This window comes from Podarcis tiliguerta, assembly GCF_965153285.1.
Source record: "Podarcis tiliguerta genome assembly, chromosome: 3".
Taxonomy (NCBI): Eukaryota; Metazoa; Chordata; class Lepidosauria; order Squamata; family Lacertidae; genus Podarcis; species Podarcis tiliguerta.
Window position 1 is genome coordinate 6,954,157 of NC_139536.1, and position 20,653 is coordinate 6,974,809.

The 20,653-nt window shown below is 43.7% G+C and overlaps 1 long non-coding RNA gene across 2 annotated transcripts; it reads left to right on the forward strand.

The window, feature by feature from the left end:
- The first annotated feature begins 459 nt into the window (after nt 1–459).
- On the forward strand, nt 460–9,527 carry LOC310674017. 2 transcript variants are annotated; one of them, XR_014509318.1, is made up of 4 exons: nt 460–524; nt 6,383–6,467; nt 7,065–7,206; nt 9,224–9,527. It is a non-coding gene; the product is annotated as an uncharacterized lncRNA (long non-coding RNA). The 2 variants fall into 2 exon arrangements; XR_014509319.1 differs by lacking the exon at nt 460–524 and having other exon boundaries at nt 6,350–6,467.
- Nucleotides 9,528–20,653: the final 11,126 nt, after the last annotated feature.

Below are 20,653 nucleotides of genomic sequence, written 5' to 3' on the forward strand. Positions count from 1 at the left end.
TTGAACTCACAAACTCAGCATTGAATTTTGATTAATTATTTCAATTGTAGGAAATATCAGACTATTGCACCTCTCCGGCTGTGTGAAAAATGATAAAGATATAATGAGACGCTGAGATACAGAACTTGATTTTTCTGATACAACAAGCACTTCCCATTAACTCACGAATAACTCACTCAATTCTTCCCATCTAAAAAATTGAAAATACTAGTCTATCCTTGCAAACAGTTGCATTGGACCTGTTGATCTTTTGGGAGGGAAACGCGGATCATTTTGCAGGGCAGTGGGGAGCCCTCTTGCACCTAGTTTTCACACATTGCAGGTGTGTCTATTTTCCTCTTATTTCCTAATTTTTTAAAAAAATTCCTACAGGAACTAGAAGCCCTAAAGTAAATATTGCATTGGGGAGAAATGCCGTTTCTGTTGCTTGTCAATAATTTGAATCCAGAGATCCCTTCAGCTGTAGGTTTTCAGGGTTGAACAAGATGCTAAATTACCTGTAAAGCTGGAACTGTATGCATGGAGTAAGTCAGAACTAAGAATTTATTCATTATAGTAAGAACAGCACATGTTGTGCTGAGAGGGAGGGAGGGAGGGAGGAAGAGAGGATTGTTGTTCTGAATTGTAGTGCTGACATCATAAGTTGCATTAAACACTTGGGTTTACTTATTAAAATTACTATATAATTGGTTCCTGGTATTAACCCTGGGAGATAAATCCTCCTGGTGGAGATTTAATGGGAATAATAAAATCTATTCAAATGGTTGAATGAGCTGGCATGTAAGTATAACATTTGCCAGGCTATTCAATCCCAGGTTTAGAAAAGTTAAAGGTGACCGATTCATAGCAGAGAAAGAACTGAAATGTATTTGCGGGTTGCAGTGCATTGAGTAGATCTCTCTGCTGGATCTGGTGGAATCTCAGTACCTGGACCAAATTAGGCTGATAGCAATAATTTTGAGCTGTTCTGAGCTCAACATTTGTTGTTGGAAAAGCAGAATTCAAATACAGTGGTATCTCAGTTTTTGAACGTCTCTGTTGATGAATGTCTAGGTTTTCGAACGGCATAAACATGGAAGTAAATGCTTGAGTTTTAGAACACTTTTTGGAAGTTGAACATGCCACACGGCTTCCGTGTTGAGTTTTCCATATTGAGTTTTCCGTTTTTGAATGTCTCAGAACTCAAATGGTCTTCCGGAAAGGATTACATTTAAAAACTGAGGTACCACTGCATTAAATCAACTCGGTTCTTACCGGCCCAGGGGTTTTTCCTACTTTCTTCAGTTTAAGCTTGAATTTTGCTATAAGAAGCTGATGATCTGAGCCACAGTCAGCTCCAGGTCTTGTTTTTGCTGACTGTATAGAGCTTCTCCATCTTTGGCTGCAGAGAATATAATCAATCTGATTTCGATGCTGCCCATCTGGTGATGTCCATGTGTAGAGTTGTCTCTTGTGTTGTTGGAAAAGAGTGTTTGTGATGACCAGCTTGTTCTCTTGGCAGAATTCTATTAGCCTTAGCCCTGCTTCGTTTTGAACTCCAAGGCCAAACTTGCCAGTTGTTCCTTTTATCTCTTGACTCCCTATTTAGCATTCCAATCCCCTATAAATAGAAGCACATGCTTCTTTGGTGTCATTTCTAGAAGATATTGTAAGTCTTCATAGAATTGGTCAATTTCAGTTTCTTCAGCACCAGTAGTTGGTGCATAAACTTGGATTACTGTGATGTTAAAAGGTCTACCTTGGATTTGTATCGAGATCATTCTATCATTTTTGAGATTGCATCCCAGTACAGCTTTCGCCACTCTTTTGTTGACTATGAGGGCCACTCCATTTCTTTTACGGGATTCTTGCCCACAGTAGTAGATATGATGGTCATCTGAACTAAATCCACTCATTCCCATCCATCTTAGTTCACTGATGCCCAGGATGTCAATATTTATTCTTGCCATCTCATTTTTGACCACATCCAACTTACCAAGGTTCATGGTTCATACATTCCAGGTTCCTATGCAATATTTTTCTTTACAGCATTGGACTTTCCTTTCGCTTCCAGGCATATCTGCAACTGAGCGAGCTTTCGGCTTTGGCCCAGCCGCTTCATCAGCTCTGAATCTACTTGTACTTGTCCTCTGCTCTTCCTCAGTAGCATGTTCCGACCTGAGGGGCTCATCTTTCAGCGTCATAACTTTTATATGCCTGTTGTCTTTGTCCATGGAGTTTTCTTGGCAGGGATACTGGAGTGGCTTGCTGGTTCCTGCTCCAGGTGGATCACGTTTGGTCAAAACTCTCCACTATGACCTGTCCATCTTGGGTGGCCCTGCACGGCATAGCTCATAGCTTCTCTGAGTTATTCAAGCCCCTTCGCCATGGCAAGGCAGTGATCCATGAAGGGGCATGTTAGCTAGGTGTGCTTTATTTGTATTTGTTCTGATTTTTCTATCAGCTTTAATTCTGCCACCTTGAGTCCCGGGTCTGGTAGAAAGGCAGTGTGTAAATAAATATAACAGCAATAATAAAAGTACATTTAAATGTGGTTTAAGTGTATGCTGCCTGTTTCACCAAGAGTAGCATAATGCACAAAGCAAATCAAGTTACACACACATGAGAACACGAGAAGAGCCTGGTGGATTTGGTCATGAGAGTCCTCTACCCTTCTGCAGTTTCCAGCCAGTAGTATTTAGAGGCACTGCTGCCTCAACAGTGGCAGTAGGGCATAATCATTGTGGCTAATAGCTATCAATAGGAGGAGTTTTGGATTTGATATCCTGCTTTATCACTACCCAAAGGAGTCTCAAAGCGGCTAACATTCTCCTTTCTCTTCCTCCCCCACAACAAACACTCTGTGAGGTGAGTGGGGCTGAGAGTCTTCAGAGAAGTGTGACTGGCCCAAGGTCATCCAGCAGCTGCACGTGGAGGAGCAGAGATGCAAACCCGGTTCACCAAATTACGAGTCCACCGCTCTTAACCACTACACCACACTGGCTCTCTCCTGACCCTCTCCTGCATGAATTTGTCTGTCTTTTAAAGCCATCTGGATCGGTGGCCGTCACTCTTCTTAGGAATTATAGGTACCAAGATTCCAAAAGACCAGAAAAGACCGTTCATGTATGTGACAACAGGCGCACAGATACTACTAGCCCAGAGATGAAAGGAAGAGACAACCTGGACCAGAGAAGAATGGCAAACCAAGCTGATAGACTATGCTGAAATTGCAAAATTGCAAAATCAACTGGGGAGCTCAGGAATCAAGAAGAAATTTCTTTTTAAAGTTCTTTAAATTATTTTTTAAAAAGTTTATAATTTATATACAAGATTATTGTAAGCAGGTTAAAACATTGGCAGGATTTTATCCCCACTTGTAATGTAACAGAATGTACGGATAATTTAGAAAGACAAAAATAATCAGAGAAGTATTGATATGCAGTTGAAAATATTATCAATAGGACCCATGGGAAGGATGGGCTGGGGGGGGAGTCAGGAGAATCAGAGTAATCTCGATCTCTGGATTCTGAATCGGTTTTGTTTTATGTTTATATTTTTGAAAATCAAATAAAAAAATATTTACGGGGGGGGGGGGGGAGAGAGATTGCTGGACGTCACTGTCTCCTGCGGGAGTTCCATAGTTTAAATGTGCGCTGCATGAAGGACTATCGGCCCTGAATCTTCCAATGTTCAGCTTCATTGCATGTCCGCGCAAACATTGTGCGGCCCACGCTATCATGCCTGGCAAAAGTGCAGTTTTCTGGCAGTGCTGGATTTTGGGCACTGTGGACATCGTGCGCCACAAAATTGAGAAGATCCATAATTGAGAAGATCCATTTTGGCGTGCCAAATTTTGGCCTCGCACAGGGCACCAGCCTACCAAAGAAGGAATCCCATGGGTGCTTTGAACAATCAGTTACTAGCCAGTTGCCTTTGGGGCAGTGTGCGCTTTGTAGGCGGCTGACATGGGCCTGCGGAGAACTTTGTTCTGGTGCTCAAGGCTGACCTATTGGTTGCTATGCCGACGGGGACCAGATCTGGGAAAGCACGTCCTTGAGTATTAAGTGACCCATAACAAATGGGAATAGATGATGGGCAGCCAGCCTTGTCGCCTCCAGCTGTGAGCTTCTGATCTGTGACGGACATTGAGACAAGAATCAGCAGCCCATGTTGGCTAGCCTGATGCAACTAAGTTAGAAAGGATTTCCTCTGATATGGTCCCAATTTGGAAACTCCAGAGGGCTTCGTTACTTAAAAACATTCCTCTTCTCCCAGGTCTTTGGCTAATTAAGCAATCTATGATGTTTAGGAGATGGGAGTAGTGTTTTGTTTGCTATTATATTACTTTTTAAAATATTGTAAATCACCCTGTGGTTCTCAGATGAAGGGCAATAAATAACTTTAATATCAATCAGTCAATCAACCAACCAACCTTTATGGGCATACAGGAATATATGGATCAAAACATAAAATTGGCAGGAGAAGATACTTTGAGACAAAACTATAGAGGTGACAGGTCTAATAGATTTAATAAACAACAACAACAACTTAGAGAGCTTATCAGTGTTAAATAAGAATAATTATATTCTCCTTTCTTGTCTCTTCATTCATTTGCGTGACCTCATCGGTGGTTTCCTCTGAAGGAGGTAAATCAGTGCCAAGAACATTACTTAGCTATAAGTTATTTACCAACTAGAGCCCTGCTCAGATTTTGCCTCTTATCAACTGTGCATATTGCCAGACTCCACTTTCAGTTGTATAAGCGCACAGCCAGCCCAAGGCTTCCATCAATTGCGCAAATCAAGGCTTACATCCAGGGCCAAGTTCACAGCTTGGAACGTTTAGGCGTTAACAGCATTAAAGCCTCAGGACACGGCCGGATAAATGATTTGCACGCTATAGGTCATTTAAATAATAATTATAAGGTCAGACAGTTTCAAGTAGTCAAGTTGAAGCTATGGAATTTTCCTGTTGCTTCACCCAGACTCTTCTCACATCCAGTATTTCATGCGCAGTTTGTGATTTCACCTTCTCCCCAAGTGAATTTTTTTAAAAAAGCAACAGTCTTCTTGTTGTTGTTTAGTCGTTTAGTCATGTCCGACTCTTCATGACCCCATGGACCAGAGCACACTAGGCGCTTCTGTCTTCCACTGCCTCCCGCAGTTTGGTCAAACTCATGTTGGTAGCTTCGAGAACACTGTCCAGCCATCTCGTCCTCTGTCATCCCCTTCTCCTTGTGCCCTCCATATTTCCCAACATCAGGGTCTTTTCCAGAGAGTCTTCTCTTCTCATGAGTTGGCCAAAGTATTGGAGCCTCAGCTTCAGGATCTGTACTTCCAGTGAGCACTCAGGGCTGATTTCCTTCAGAATGGATAGGTTTGATCTTCTTGCAGCCCATGGGACTCTCAAGAGTCTCCTCCAGGACCATAGTTCAAAAGCATCAATTCTTCGGCAATCAGCCTTCTTTATGGTCCAGCTCTCACTTCCATACATCACTATTGGGAAAACCATAGCTTTAACTATACAGACCTTTGTTGGCAACAGTCTTACCCTCACCATTATCTTTTTCTTTTTTCTTATTTAAAAGAGACAAATTCAAGAGGAGAGCCTATAAATGATGATGATGATGATGATGATGATGATGATGATGATAATAATAATAATAATAATAATAATAATAATTTATTATTTATACCCTGCCCATATGGCTGGGTCTCCCCAGCCACTCTGGGCAGCTTCCAACAAATATTAAAAATATATTAAAACGTCACACATTAAAAACTTCTTTTTAATAAACTAATGAAAAACTAATAAAAAATAATTAGTTTTATTAGTATTACTTTTTATTATTATTAGCCATGATGGCTATGCTCTGCCTACGCAGTTGGAGGCAGAAATGCTTGTGGAATATCAGTTGCTTGAAACCAAAGGCGGAAAGAAGGCTCTTGTGTTCGAATCCTGCTTACATATTTCCCACAGGCATCTGGTTGGCCTCTATGAGAACAGGATGTTATACTAGATGTGCCATTGGCCTGATCCAGTAGTCTCTTCTTATGATCATTTCTCTGTTTCCAAGAGCCCCCAGGAGTTCCCTCCATCAATTAGGTCACAAGGAACTTAATGTGTTGTTGCTGAAGTTTCGTAAGAGTGAGGCAGGTTAATGGATTTTCACCGTGCATCTTGCATCACTGTTTAATTGTCACATCATTTGAAATGTGCAATTACCCGCCAGTAGCCGGCAAGTTTTCCAAACTGTTAAGGACGGTTACTTATTGACAAGTAACATATGCACATAGATTTCACAATCGTTTCAACCCTATAAATACACAAGCAGTCTCTAGCTTCGACCTCCAAAAAATATCTGGCCTGAGAATTTGTGTGAATTTCTACTGCCCACCAGACTCCAGAGCCCACCAGATCTTCAGCCATGAGGATCCTTTACTTCTTCGTTGCTGTTGTCATGCTCCTCTTCCAGATTTGCCCAGGTAAGTTGGAAAAGAACTTTGCCCCCCCCCTCTCTCTCTCACACACACACACATACACCCCCCCCCAAAAAAGATGGAAGATTTTCAGTTTGATGCAAGACAGGAAAGGGCACATTGATCCAATACTCAGCATTGATCCAGAGCAGATTCCAATGTACAGTTAACAGAGTAAAAACTTAAACATGTTGCAGGATTCCAAAAAAATAGACCAGAAGCAATTAATATTTCATCCAGCAAAGCTTTACTGCTATTGAAGGCAAATGAGCATAATGGGCAATGCAGGAATCTCAACACATGGTCCCCTATCCAATTTGAAACCACACTGTACTCTGCTTAGCTTTGCAAAGATGCCAGCAATTTTATTGCAAATGTGATGGGAATTTTATTGCTGGCTTTGGCAGATGGGAGTTTCGTGGAGTCAGCTGCTGGGTGGTGTGGCACCTTTCTATTTTGCCACCTGACGGGCTGCCGCTAATAATATGTTCCACAGATAGATACCTGCCCACACCCCAAGCTAATGCTCACAACTGTGGGTTGTTTGTTGTGTGTGAATGAATAATAAGCTAAGAAACTAACACCCCGTTCTCTTGTGGCTAGGTTATGCTCAGGGTCCTCCTCCCGATCTCGGCGATACTCTTGCCTGCAGAGCAAAGGGGCAGAGTTACTGCATTTTTGGTCCATGTCCTCCAACTTTTAGTGTATCCGGAAATTGCCATGGAGGAATGAACTGCTGTACCAAGTAAGTACCAATATTTGCATGACTTCCGTTTTGTGTTTCTGATTTGCTACTATGGGATAGCATTGTGATGAAAGAAGCTCTGTGGTGGCATTCCTCTCAATGTAGCAATGGATGTTCGGTAGACTACATTCCAGCCACAGAGAAATCTAAGACTTCTATACACAAATACATACTTCTCCATTCACTCACCATTCATGCAAGAGGCATTATCGCTGTCCAATAACACGTTCTAGCTAGACAAATAAACTCGAGAAGGGTGCAGAGCAGGGCTGGTAAGGGGGGGGGTGGTCTCCTGGTGAAGACTCTAGAGCAGGGGTGGCCAACTCCCAAGAGACAGAGTTAAAAACTGGCAGTCATCTACCCCATTTTGAGGGATTCAGGTTGAGAGCTTTTGTAGGGTGGAAGAAGGCCCTGCTTTTTGGGGTTCAGGTTAATGTTGTTGAGCTTCTTTGGGGGAGCCAGTGATCTACCAGTGATCTACCACAGAAGTCCAGTGATCTACTGGTAGATTACGATCTACCTGTTGGATGTGCCTGCTCTAGCGAATTGGATTGGATAGGAAGGCCTAGAGGGCCTCATTTGAATGTCCCCTCTTTGACCAGAGGTTCCTCCAACCTTGAGATAATGATTGATATATGGGCCACATGAATATGTGACTCAGCCCACAGAGCGGAACATCATTGCATGTGATCAGAGCAGAATGACATATTATAAAAACTTGGTTTGCAAAGCATGGGCTGTGAGAGGTGTGACCCTGAGGGGAGATTTCAAAGGCCAGATAGAAAGGCCTGGAGGACTGGCTCCCCACCTATGTCTTGTGAAATAACAGAATCATTGAGTTCCCATGAGGATCCCATGCCCTGCACTGCAGGAATCTCAGCTAAATTGAGAGCCAGTATGGTGTAGTGGTTAAGAGCGGTAGTCACGTAATCTGGGGAACCGGGTTCGCATCTCAGCTCCTCCACATGCAGCTGCTGGGTGACCTTGGGCCAGTCACACTTCTCTGAAGTCTCTCAGCCCCGCTCACCTCACAGAGTGTTTGTTGTGGGGGAGGAAGGGAAAGGAGAATGTTAGCCGCTTTGAGACTCCTTAAAGGGAGTGAAAGGCGGGATATCAAATCCAAACTCTTCTTCTTCTTCTAAAGCATCCCTGACAGATGGCCATCCAACCTCTGTTTAAAGCCTCATGAAGCAGAATTGACTGCCTGCCTGATGGTTCTACCTGATGATTACTTGAAATCTCGTTTCTTGTAATTTGAAACTTGAATCCATTGGTTCAGATCCTACCTTCCGGAGCAGTAGAAAACAAGCTTTTTCCATCTTCTGCATGTCAGCCCTTCAAATGTCTGAAGATGGCAATCAGTCTTCTCTTCTCCAGGCTAAACATACCCAGCTTCCTGACTGATAGAGAGAGGAGATTGTTAATATCAGGAATGGAAAATTGTGAAGTAATAGAGAAGATAGCAGAAAGATAAAGGATGAATATTTGGCTTTTGAAATCCAGAACAAGGGGAAGTCCAATTGAAATTAATTAATTCGGATTATATAATTGACTATACTGTGTTGTTGTTTTTTGAATGTGGAAAGATTTGATTTGTTACTAATATGAATGTTTTTTAATTGGAAAATGAATAAAAATTATTTACAAAAAAATAAAAATAAAATAAACATACCCAGCTTCCTGAACTGTTCCTCATAAGACTTGGTTTCTAGACCCTGATGGTCCTACCATCAGTAGCCAGAAGAAATTCAGAAAGCTATTACAGTGGTACCTACGGTTACAGATGCTTCAGGTTACAGACTCCGCTAACCCAGAAATATTACCTCAGGTTAAGAACTTTGCTTCAGGATGAGAACAGAAATTGTGTGGCGGCGGCAGCAGGAGGCCCCATCAGGTTAAGAACAGTTTCGGGTTAAGAAAGGATCTCCAGAACGAATTAAGTTATTAACCTGAGGTACCCATTCCTTTGGGGACTGTACCACATTGATCTAACCTTTCTACTTTTTAATCTTTATAGGACAGTTGCCTGAGGACAACTCTGTGCTCTGATTCCTCCACTCCCATCAGAACCAGTTCTTTGCAAGAAGCAAGTCCACAGTACTCTTTTTCTCCTCACCACTGCAAAGATGTTCTGAAAATGTACCACAGTTGTGCAATGAATCTACAGCTCAATCACCACTCCTGTCTCTCTTGGCATTCCTCTGTATTTCTGCCCACAATCTGTTCAGGGATGCAGTTGTCAAATGTAGAACATGCATGTTCTCCTCTTGTCACTTACGGGGCATTACTTTCCCCAAGAGCCAGTTTTCTGTCATTTTACTCTTTAGATTACAACTTAATAAAAAAAATCAAATGAGCACCATGTCTGTGATCTCCCTCATTTTAAACAGAGCTGTGGAGTCAAACATATACAAAGTTAAACACAGAGTTTCTGCAAAACCCAACGTGAGTGAAACCAGCCAGTATCACTATGCAAGAGTGAGGTCTGAACATATAACTGCTAAGAGCCAGTTTAGGAGAAAACTAACAGCTAAATGCTGGAGTGAAAAATAACTCCAGGTAAGGTGCAAGAGCACAAGGAGAAGGGGACGACAGAGGACAAGATGGTTGGACAGTGTTCTCGAAGATACCAGCATGAGTTTGACCAAACTGTGGGAGGCAGTGGAAGACAGGAGTGCCTGGCGTGCTCTGGTCTGTTGGGAGGTTTTGCTTCTGCACATGAGTTTGACAAACCGTTCTGGGCTGAAGCATTCCGTGCTCACCCACCCTGGAATGTTCAGTTCATATTGAGTTCATGAAACATCATACCCTGACCTGTTCTTAATGCATGGTTGACCACATCTATGAATGTGAATATCAATCATTAGTAATAGTTTAATAGGGAGGTTTTCATACCTGTGCAACTCTGTGTTCCTTTCCCAACCTTTAATTTATTGATGATTAATGCCTATATGCAACCCTTGCGTATGATTTGTGTTAACCAATCAGCAACAAGCACATACGTGGCAATGCTGTAATATTCAATAAAAGGGACTCTCTGAGACATGCTCGAGAGATGCCTCCCGTATGACACTTGTCACTCATCTGTCGTTTATTTCAACCCAACATCTGGTGACCCCGACGTGATCGCCAGATCCCTTTACGCAGCCACCCCTGTACTTCACTTGACTGGAAAAGTCTCAGCGCGCTACTTTGTGAGTATGGGGACTGACAAAGTTCCAACAGGAGCATGCCAAGGAGCTGCTTCATCTCGTTAGACAGCGGGTGGCGGGTGCTCATATTTCTTTGAAAGAAATTGAAGAATTGTTATGTGAGATTGCTTGCCAGTGCCCCTGGTACCCAAAGTCCAACTCTCTGGGATCAGAAGCTTGGCAAAAGATTGGAAAAACCCTCTTCACAGAACCGATGGCACCAATTCATTGTCTGCTCACTTGGCAGAAATGTGCAGATGCCGTCGCTAGATTAGGACCACAGGCATCTCCGTCGGCCCCTGCTCTTTTAGCTGAAGCAGACAATCCCCCACCTTACCCAAAGCTTCTGCCTCCATCGCAACCTTGCCAACCCCTCCCTACGCTTCAGCCCACATCCACCCCCCCATCCCTCCTTCGCCTGCCTCAGCCCCTGCGTGCTCTCCCACAGGAGCTGTGCGCGCCGCGCTTTCTCAAGCTAGGCAGCAAGGGCTCCTCTCCTTAGAGGAAGAGGCTGGCTGGGCTGGGGAAATGCCATCTGCTTTCCCTATTTCCTATGTGAACCCCGGCACTGCACAACAGCAGGTTATGTATGAGGCGCTTCTTTATTCTGTTCTGAGAGAATTAAGGAAAGCCATTATTGATTCTGGCCTCAAATCTTCTTATGTGCTAGGGATGCTGGAGGGGATCGCAAATGGTTACACAATGCTACCTCAAGATTGGAAGGATTTGATGCGCATGCTTTTATCTCCTGCTCAGTATGTGGTTTTTGAAAGTGAATTTAAGCATAGCGCAGCAGCCCTGGCTGATCCACAGCATTCAGCCGACCAACTCTTTGGCGCTGGTCTGTATGATAATATACCAGCCCAGGCGCAATTGACACCTTTACATTTCAGTCGCACTGCGACCTGTGTACAACGCGCCTTTCAGAAAGTCCCTGTTTCAGGGCAACCACTGAGCTGCTTCGTTAATATTAAGCAACAACATTCGGAGCCTTACCATCAATTTATAGATAGATTGAAAGAATCAATCACCAGGCAGATTGATGACCTTACGGCTCAAAATGAATTGATGAAAAAATTGGCCTTTGAAAATGCAAATACCGATTGCAAGAAGGCTTTGCAGTCAATCATACACCGCCCCAAATATGACCTGGCCGATATGATTCAAACCTGTTCAGATGTTGGCAGCCAGAGCCACACGATGTCTTTGCTTGCCGGTGCCATCCAGGCTGGCAATAAGCCCACGGGCAATTGCTTCAATTGCAAACGCCCAGGTCATTTTGCTAAACAATGCAGAGCCCCTAGCGGGGGAGCAAACAGGAATGGTGATGCCAATAAGGCTAAACCTTCCAAAAAATGCCCAAAATGCGAAAAAGGCTATCATTGGGCAAATCAGTGCAGGAGTTCGGGAAACTCCATAGGGGCCCAGCTCTCGGGCCAGGACAAATAGAGAGCCCTCCGCCGTTAGTCTCCTCTATTGAAAATTTTTCTAAGGATACACCCTCTGATTTCACCATTGATTTAATCAATCAGGAAACCAAAGACGCTGTTTTACCTGGTGAAATTGTGCTCATGCCCACCCAATTGGCGGGCCCACTACCACCTAAGGTTGCAGGCTTAATTTTACCCAAATTTTCTGCGGCCAAAGAAGGAATCCATGGGGTCACAAAGAGTCGGGCACAGCTAAACGGCTAAACAACAACAAGGTACAAGGGAGAACTCTCCCCATATTGTAAAAGAAAAGGGGGGTTGAGTAAGTGCTTCAGAGCACTGTGGTTATATTATAAATGGTGAGGTCACAGAAGGTGGTTAGGATGAGGATGAAAGAACCCAATACGACATAGTGTTATCCTCTTTAGAGTATCGTAATAGAAATGGTCTTGCAAGCTCTTTTGGACTCTGTGGGCTAATGCATTACTGAATAAGGTCAGACTTACTGGGATCTTGGTTATGAAACTTTGTTTTGAACCCCAAAAGGGAATTTTCTTTCCCACACACCCCAGAGATTCTTCACTTGTGAAAAACAATGTTGTAAAACTTACTTTTCAGGTAATTTCCTGCTCTACCTGTCTCTATTAGGTTACTCCAGGGATTAAACCCCCAAAGTGCAATAATTCACATTATTGGGATGGGAGGTGAGATCTTCATTGCATGGAGCAGCGGGACTCAAGATTGTGTATCACAACACAGTTCACAGGTCTGGCAAGACTAAGTGCTGGGCTTGGAAATTGCTGTTGTTAAATTTATATCCCTTCTTTCCGCCAAATGTTTCTCGAAGCCTCTAAGAATAATGCAGATACACAGTTGTCTGCTCTACTACTTTACTTACTCCCCCTTTACGATAAGGTCCCAGGATGGGTTACAAGAATAAAATATAGAATTATATTAATTCTATATTCTGTTAGCAGCAATAAAGCTAAGAAAAACACACAAAACCATTTAAAATATCCGTATCTCAAAAGAAGACAAATATTTAAAAGCAGTTTCACACATGACCGTAATTAAAAAGGGGCCTAAATTCTTTCATTTATAAATGAATTCTAAATGAAGTAATCAGCTTGTGTGACCTGCCCCCACCAAACATTTGAAATGGTACTAGATGGTGTTTCTACCAGGTCAGACTATTTGCCTATCTAGCCCAATATTGTCTACTCTGTCTGGCAACAGCTTCCAATGATTTCAGAGGATCTGCCATTTTCATTGCTTTCTACTCGATCCTTGTTTTTAACTGGAGATGCCCTGCTTTCTTCCTTTCCTTTCTTTTTTGTTTTTCCTTAGTGGTTAAATTTGTATAAATATAGAACAATAATAGGGACATGGGTGGCACTGTGGGTTAAACCACAGAGCCTAGGGCTTGCTGATCAGAAGGTCGGTGGTTCAAATCCCCGCAATGGGGTGCGTTGTTCGGTCCCTGCTCCTGCCAACCTAGCAGTTTGAAAGCACTAAGTGCAAGTAGATAAATAGGTACCGCTCCGGCGGGAAGGTAAACGGCGTTTCCGTGCGCTGCTCTGGTTCGCCAGAAGCGGCTTAGTCATGCTGGCCACATGACCCAGAAGCTGTACGCCGGCTCCCTTGGCCAATAAAGCGAGATGAGCACCACACCCTAGAGTCGTCCGCGACTGGACCTAATGGTCAGGGGTCCCTTTACCTTTACCTTTTAGAACAATAATGGTAAGACTTTAGGGGTCATGATGGTCAGCCAGATGGATCTTGGATTGGATCCTGCTGGGGTTTTTTTTTTAAATATATACAGCTAGCTTCCCTCCAGAGGAATAATAATAATAATAATAATAATAATAATAATAATAATAATAATAATAAATTTTATTTATATCCCGCCCTCCCCAGCTGAAGCCGGGCTCAGGGCGGCTAACAACAATCAAACAGTACAAAAGTACAGCACAAACAACACTCTAAAATCATTCATTATAAATTAATTAATATAAGCCACTGGCAACCATTGGGCCAGAGCTCCGCAAAGATTGCCGAGGGAGGGAGTCAGGCTGTGCCCTGGCCAAAGGCCTGGTGGAACAGTTCTGTCTTGCAGGCCCTGCGGAAAGATGTCAAGTCCCGCAGGGCCCTGGTCTCTTGTGACAGAGTGTTCCACCAAATCGGAGCCACAGCCGAAAAAGCCCTGGCTCTAGTTAAGGCCAGGCTAACTTCTCTGTGGCCTGGGACCTTCAAGATGTTTTTATTTGAAGACCGTAAGTTTCTCTGTGGGGCATACCAGGAGAGGCAGTCCCGTAGGTACGAGGGTCCTAGGCCGTATAGGGCTTTAAAGGTTAAAACCAGCACCTTAAACCTGATCCTGTACTCCACCGGGAGCCAGTGCAGCTGGTATAGCACCGGGTGAATGTGGTCTCGCAGCGAAGACCCCGTAAGGAGTCTCGCTGCAGCATTCTGCACCTGCTGGAGTTTCTGGGTCAGTCTCAAGGGCAGCCCCACGTAGAGCAAGTTACAATAATCCAGTCTGGAGGTGACCGTCGCGTGGATCACAGTGGCTAGGTCAGGGCGAGAGAGGTAAGGAGCCAACTGCTTAGCTTGGCGGAGATGAAAAAATGCCGCCTTTGTTGTAGCTGCAATCTGCGCCTCCATAAACTTTAGTTTATGGTTGCCATCAATTCTGAATTTGATTTTAATTAATTTTTTTATAATGTTTTTATAATGTTGCACTATTTTAGTGTTGTTAGCCGCCCTGAGCCCGGCTTCGGCTGGAGAGGGCGGGATATAAATAAATTTATTATTATTATTATTATTATTATTATTATTATTATTATTATTATTATTATCTCTATTACCCATAATATTTCATTTCTTCATATTCTGCTGCAGCAGGATTAGATGATGCCCATTCTCTTTGGGGGAAGGGAGGTCATATCCATTAAAGTCAATACTTTGTTTTATTGCTTTGTAATCTCTGACCTTTGCAGATTGTGCTCTAAGTTGTTTGCAATATAGTGGTACCTCTAGTTACGAACTTAATTCATTCCGGAGGTCCGTTCTTAACCTGAAACTGTTCTTAACTAGAGGCGTGCATTCGCTAATGGGGCCTCTTGCTGCTGCTGGCACACAATTTCCGTTCTCATCCTGGGGCAAAGTTCTCAACTCGAGGTAACTCTTCCAGGTTAGCGGAGTTTGTAACCTGAAGCGTTTGTAACCTGAGGCGTTTGTAACTCAAGGTACTACTGTACCTACATTCTTCTTCTTGAGTAGTGAGAAGACAACAAGGAATAATTCAAGAACCGCCTGGGATCAGATCCAGGGTCCATAGTCTAGTTCACCATCACAATTCCACAAGATGGAATCCAAAATGATGCAGCTGAGAAGACCACAAGCCAGGGAGGAAGACAATGCCCACCATTAGCCAGCCCACAAGAGCTATATGGGGACTGCATAGGACCATCATGTATAAGAGCAACTTCAGCACCTTGTACACATCTGCTGTTATTTATTTCAAGATTTATATATCACTTGGTCAAGAAAAAGCTTACAGCTGCTTAGGTAAAACCAAGTAAGTTATTTGTAAGAAAAATACCAACCGAATCAAACTTTAAAACCAAAGAGACATACAATTTGTAAGTAAAACCAGCACTTCTAAACTCCCTTTAAAAATGGAGAACTATTAGTGATACCCCCAAACTTTTTTTTTCTGGAAAAAGACTATCTCTATCTTTTAACCCCCAAAAAACAACATGAGTAAGAAACTTATGTGCACAATTCCCAGCTCTCGAGTGTCACATAGGGCTACCTTTGCCACCCTGATCTATCATGACATCCATTGTGCCCAGGTGTTCCAACTCCAAAGAAAAGGGTCTTCTTTCCATATAATAGCATGCCACACTGCCTAATGGTTTGTTTGTTTTGGGGTTGTTGGTTTTTTTGGGTGGAGGGAGTATTATTCAGTATTTATGCCCGAGGGCTGGAGAATTTGCCAACAGTATAAAAGGCTTGCACAGACCACATTGCTTGCCATTTTTCCTTTCCTTGTACAGCAGACGTCCACCTCTACCTTCTCAGAGCTATGAAGGCCTGCTACGTTCTCCTTGCTGCCCTTGCTTTGGTGATCGTTTCTAACCAAGGTAAGCAATTATCTGAGACCCGGATAGCTTACCTTTTTAACAGTATCGTTGTGCTGGGCCAAACCTTATTCTGGACTGTTTATCTTGATTCCCCCTCTCATGCTCCCCCCTTTGATGCTCACATATGGTACCGCTGACATAGCATCACTTTTCTTCTTATTCATAGAATCATAGAGTTGGAATAGACCACAAGGGCCATCGAGTCCAACCCCCTGCCAAGCAGGAAACACCATCAGAGCAGATGGTGTCTTATTAAATGACTAAGGACACTATATGACACACTTAAGGTGATGTCGTGGCAAACAATGCTAACTCCCAAATATAAATGTAAGAAGAGCCAATGGCTCATCTAGTCCAGGCTTTCCCAAACGTGGGTCTCCAGCTGTTTTGGGACTAGCAATTCCCATCATCCCTGACCTCTGGTCCTGCCACCTAGGGAAGATGGGAGTTGCAGTCAAAAGCCAGCTGGAGACCCAAGTTTGGGAAACCCTGATCTAGTCCCTGTTCTTACAGTAGCCAACCAGATGTCCATGAGAATCTGGCCACACCAGGTTAAGGGCACTCTTAAGTCACTTTGCACTGCATTTGTGGGTCCTTGGGAAAGGTGCCCTTTAAAGTCTGATGTGTGCACCTAGGTGGACACTGAACAGCAGCATGAGAGTGTGCCTGCCAGGTTTATATACCCAAGGCTTCCAATCCTGGAATTGGGGCAGGGAGGACACAGAAAACACCTGTAAACATGCCCATGGGATGGGACACTCGTCTATGGCTGACAAAGACCCGCTTGCCCATGCTTTCATCATTCAGCAGTGCAGAAGTGGAGACACTTCTCTTCTTTCCAGAAGGTATTGGGGGCGGGAGAGGATCCAGCACACCATTTTGTTAGTGAATTTGAGAGAGACTGGACCGTACAATGAGCTAATGGCCAGAGAATGGGCGACAGGCAGAAAAGTCTGCTGGAGTTCAATCAGAAGACAAATGAATGTGTGGGAAGCAGGAAATATTGTGGCTTGGGAATTCTATTCTTTTGGGGGGGGCTTTTGTTTGCTTCCTTTAGAGCAGGGGTCAGCAAACTTTTTCAGCTGGGGGCCGGTCCACTGTCCCTCAGACCTTGTGGGTGCCAGACTATATTTTGGAGGGGGGAAAGAGAATGAATTCCACAAATAACCCAGAGGTGCGTTTTAAATAAAAGCACACATTCTACTCATGTAAAAACACCAGGCAGGCCCCACAAATAACCCAGAGATGCATTTTAAATAAAAGGGCACATTCTACTCATGTAAAAACATGCTGATTCCCAAACAGTCCACGGGCTGGATTTAGAAGGCGATTGGGCCCCCAGGCCTTAGTTTGCCTACCCATGCTTTAGAAGCTATGGAGTGGCGGCAGTGCCCCAGTTGTCCTAAATGGTCATCGATGGCCATCCGTCTTGGATGCTTTAGCTGCATCGCAGGGGGTTAGACTACATGACGCTTGGGATCCCTTCCAACTTTACAATTCTATGGCTCTAGGATTCTATGGTTCAACCTCCACTGCCCAGTCTCTCTCTAGAGAGGTGATCCATCAGGGCAAGCAAGGCAAACTGGGCTTCAAGCCAGATTGAAATGGCTCTAGATAACCTCTTTCTCCAGGCATACTCACATTTTGGCATGGATCCAGATGCCTATCTGCTTGCCACTTCTGTTGCTGCTCTGCTCTGCGCTGCTCTGCCTGTCTCATTTTCTTTCAATTCAGCTATGCACTTAGGGGGTGCTTCTTAGTCCCTGCCTGGCAAGGATGCCATTGAACGTTTGCTGCCTAGGAGAGAGGGTTGTGTCCGTTAAGGAAAAGGACAAAGTTGCACAATAATAATAGATAGGATTGAGCACTCATGGTCTTTTTTCACAATATATATGTTATAGGGGGGTTTTGGGGGGGCACACACAAATATAAAGGTAGGTAATAATAATAATAATAATAATAATAATAAATTTTATTTATATCCCGCCCTCCCCATCCAAAGCCGGGCTCAGGGCGGCTAACAACAATAAAACAGTACAAACAACACTCTAAAATCATTCATTATAAAATTAATTAATTCAAGCCACTGGCAACCATTGGGCCAGAGCTCTGCGAAGATTGCCGATGGAGGGAGTCAGGCTGTGCCCTGGCCAAAGGCCTGGTGGAACAGTTCTGTCCATGCCCCCCTGAAGATATGTGGTGTCTCCAAAATGCAAACCTCTATGTGAAGTAAAATAAAAAAGTTATAGTGGTTTTACTTAAAATGTAAATCCCCCGTGTGAAATTGGGTTACTTCCCCACTATAGGGGCAACTGTGTCTCCATATGTCATGCATGTGGGAATGTTCAGGGTGGCAGGAGAGGATATATTGTTTATTAATATCCTTCCTAACTTCCACTAGCAAGTTCCTTTGCTTGGCAGAGTTTACATTCCCCTTCTCACGCACAGCAGAGATCTGGTTGCAGGCTCGTTAGAACCTCTTACTATTATGCAATTCAATCCCCCTTAGATTGAATTGTATGTCCCTGGTAAGAACCCCATTTTAAATCCCTCCTAAAAGAATAAAGACACGACAGTCTTATTCATAAGCAATAAAAGGGAAATTTGCTGACAATCAGGCAGAGCACAGTGTGATCCCTGTAGGCAGGCTTTAGGCTGAAAGTTACAAACTTATACAAACAGGTTTATCCCATAAGGAAGCTGACCTGGGGGGACTGCTTGGCTGGCAGCCGGCAGTTCAGTCCAGGAAGTTCGCAGGATGAAAGGAAGATGGAAAAGAGAGCGAGTGGCAGCATGCCTTGTCCTTTTACCAGGTCTGGAAAGGTCATGCCCACCCACTAGTCACATGCAAGGAAGGATGCTCCAGGCCAGGAGGAACAGGAAGTTTTGACTGGCTGGACCAAACATTCCCTTGCATGTCCACTCTAGCAAAACAAGGATTGTTGTATTTGACTGCTCCCAGTGGATTACATCCCACAATGCACCTATCCTGAAAGAAACAAAAACAATGAAGTTGCAGTGGTACCTCGGGTTAAGTACTTAATTCATTCTGGAGGTCCGTTCTTAAACTGAAACTGTTCTTAACCTGAAGCACCACTTTAGTTAATGGGGCCTCCTGCTGCCGCCACGCCACCGGAGCACAATTTCTGTTCCATTCCTGAAGCAAAGTTCTTAACCCGAGGTACTATTTCTGGGTTAGCGGAGTCTGTAACCTGAAGCGTATGTAACCAGAAGAGCATGTAACCCGAGATACCACTGTATAGCTGTTTAGTTTTACCAATGCAAGTCAATGGGATTTTAAAACATTTGGTTTTCAGGACCATAATCTAGATTCTGGGGTTGGGTCAGGTCTGTTCCACTCTGGATCATCCCAGGTTGAAAAATCAGGCTCCCAATGAGATCAAGGGCATCCACAGCTATTGTCTGCAATTGCTCCATGGTTTACCTGAGTTGTTTCTGTTAGGATATGCCGTTCCACTTTAAGTACAGGCATGACTGTTGTGTGTCACATACCTGTTTACACTCCAGCACAGCTTGCTGGGAACTTCCGTTTTGTGTATAGCTATTGCTTATGCCGCTTGCTTGGGCATGAAGGGGAGAAGACATGTTCTTCCTTTTGTCCTGATGTATGCTGAAGAAACTGCTTGTAAATATGCTCATCACAGCCTCTCCCTGTCACTTCGGTTGCGTAGAATTTACTGATTAGAGTGGGCTCCAGCTTCTGAAGGTGGGGTCACTGACGCTGAACCAAGGACTGGAGATCGCCCAGCTTACTGGCCGGGGGAGCTGGTGCCAGCTGGGGGCTTGCTAGTTGCCCTCGATTCCTTGGCTACATCCCAACAGTTTCTCATTCTTATTTTTTTTAATTTATTGGTATTTTTTGTTCAAATCTCATGTTATTCTCTCCGGGCAATAAACATAGACTTCCTTCATTCTTTTTGCACAGGAATATATGCTTCTGTATACAATGAGGAACAGTGTATACAATCTGGAGGTGCATGCACAGGTGCTTGCAGTAGTAAACCAAATAAGATCCTCGGATATTGCGATGTGGAAAAGATAAAAATATGCTGCAAAAAGTAAGACAAGATTTTCCCATTTACCCTGTGCAGAGCTGGGAATGCTCACCATTTGATGTTAAATATTCCCACTGACTTTCGGCTGGGTGCCTGTCAGCATGTGCAGAATTGGATAATAATAATAATAATAATAATAATAATAATAATAATAATAATAATAATAATTTATTTATACTCTGGGCGGCGTCCAACCAAATATTAAAATCAATACAGCATCAGACATTAAAACCTTCCCTAAACAGGGCCGCCTTCAGTTGTCTTTTAAAAGTAAAATATTTGTTTATTGCCTTGACATCTGCTGGGAGGACGTTCCACAGGGCAGGCGCCATTACCAAAAAGGCCCTCTGCCTGGTTCCCTGCAACCTCACTTCTCACAACGAGGGAACCACCAGAAGGCCATTGGCGCTGGACCTCAGTGTCCGGGCTGAACAATTGGGGTGGAGACGCTCCTTCAGGTATACTGGACTGAGGCCTTTTAGGGCTTTAAAGGTCAGCAGCAACACTTTGAATTGTGCTCAGAAATGTACTGGGAGCCAATGAAGATCTTTCAGGACCGGTGTTATATGGTCTCGGCAGCCACTCCCACTCACCAGTCTAGC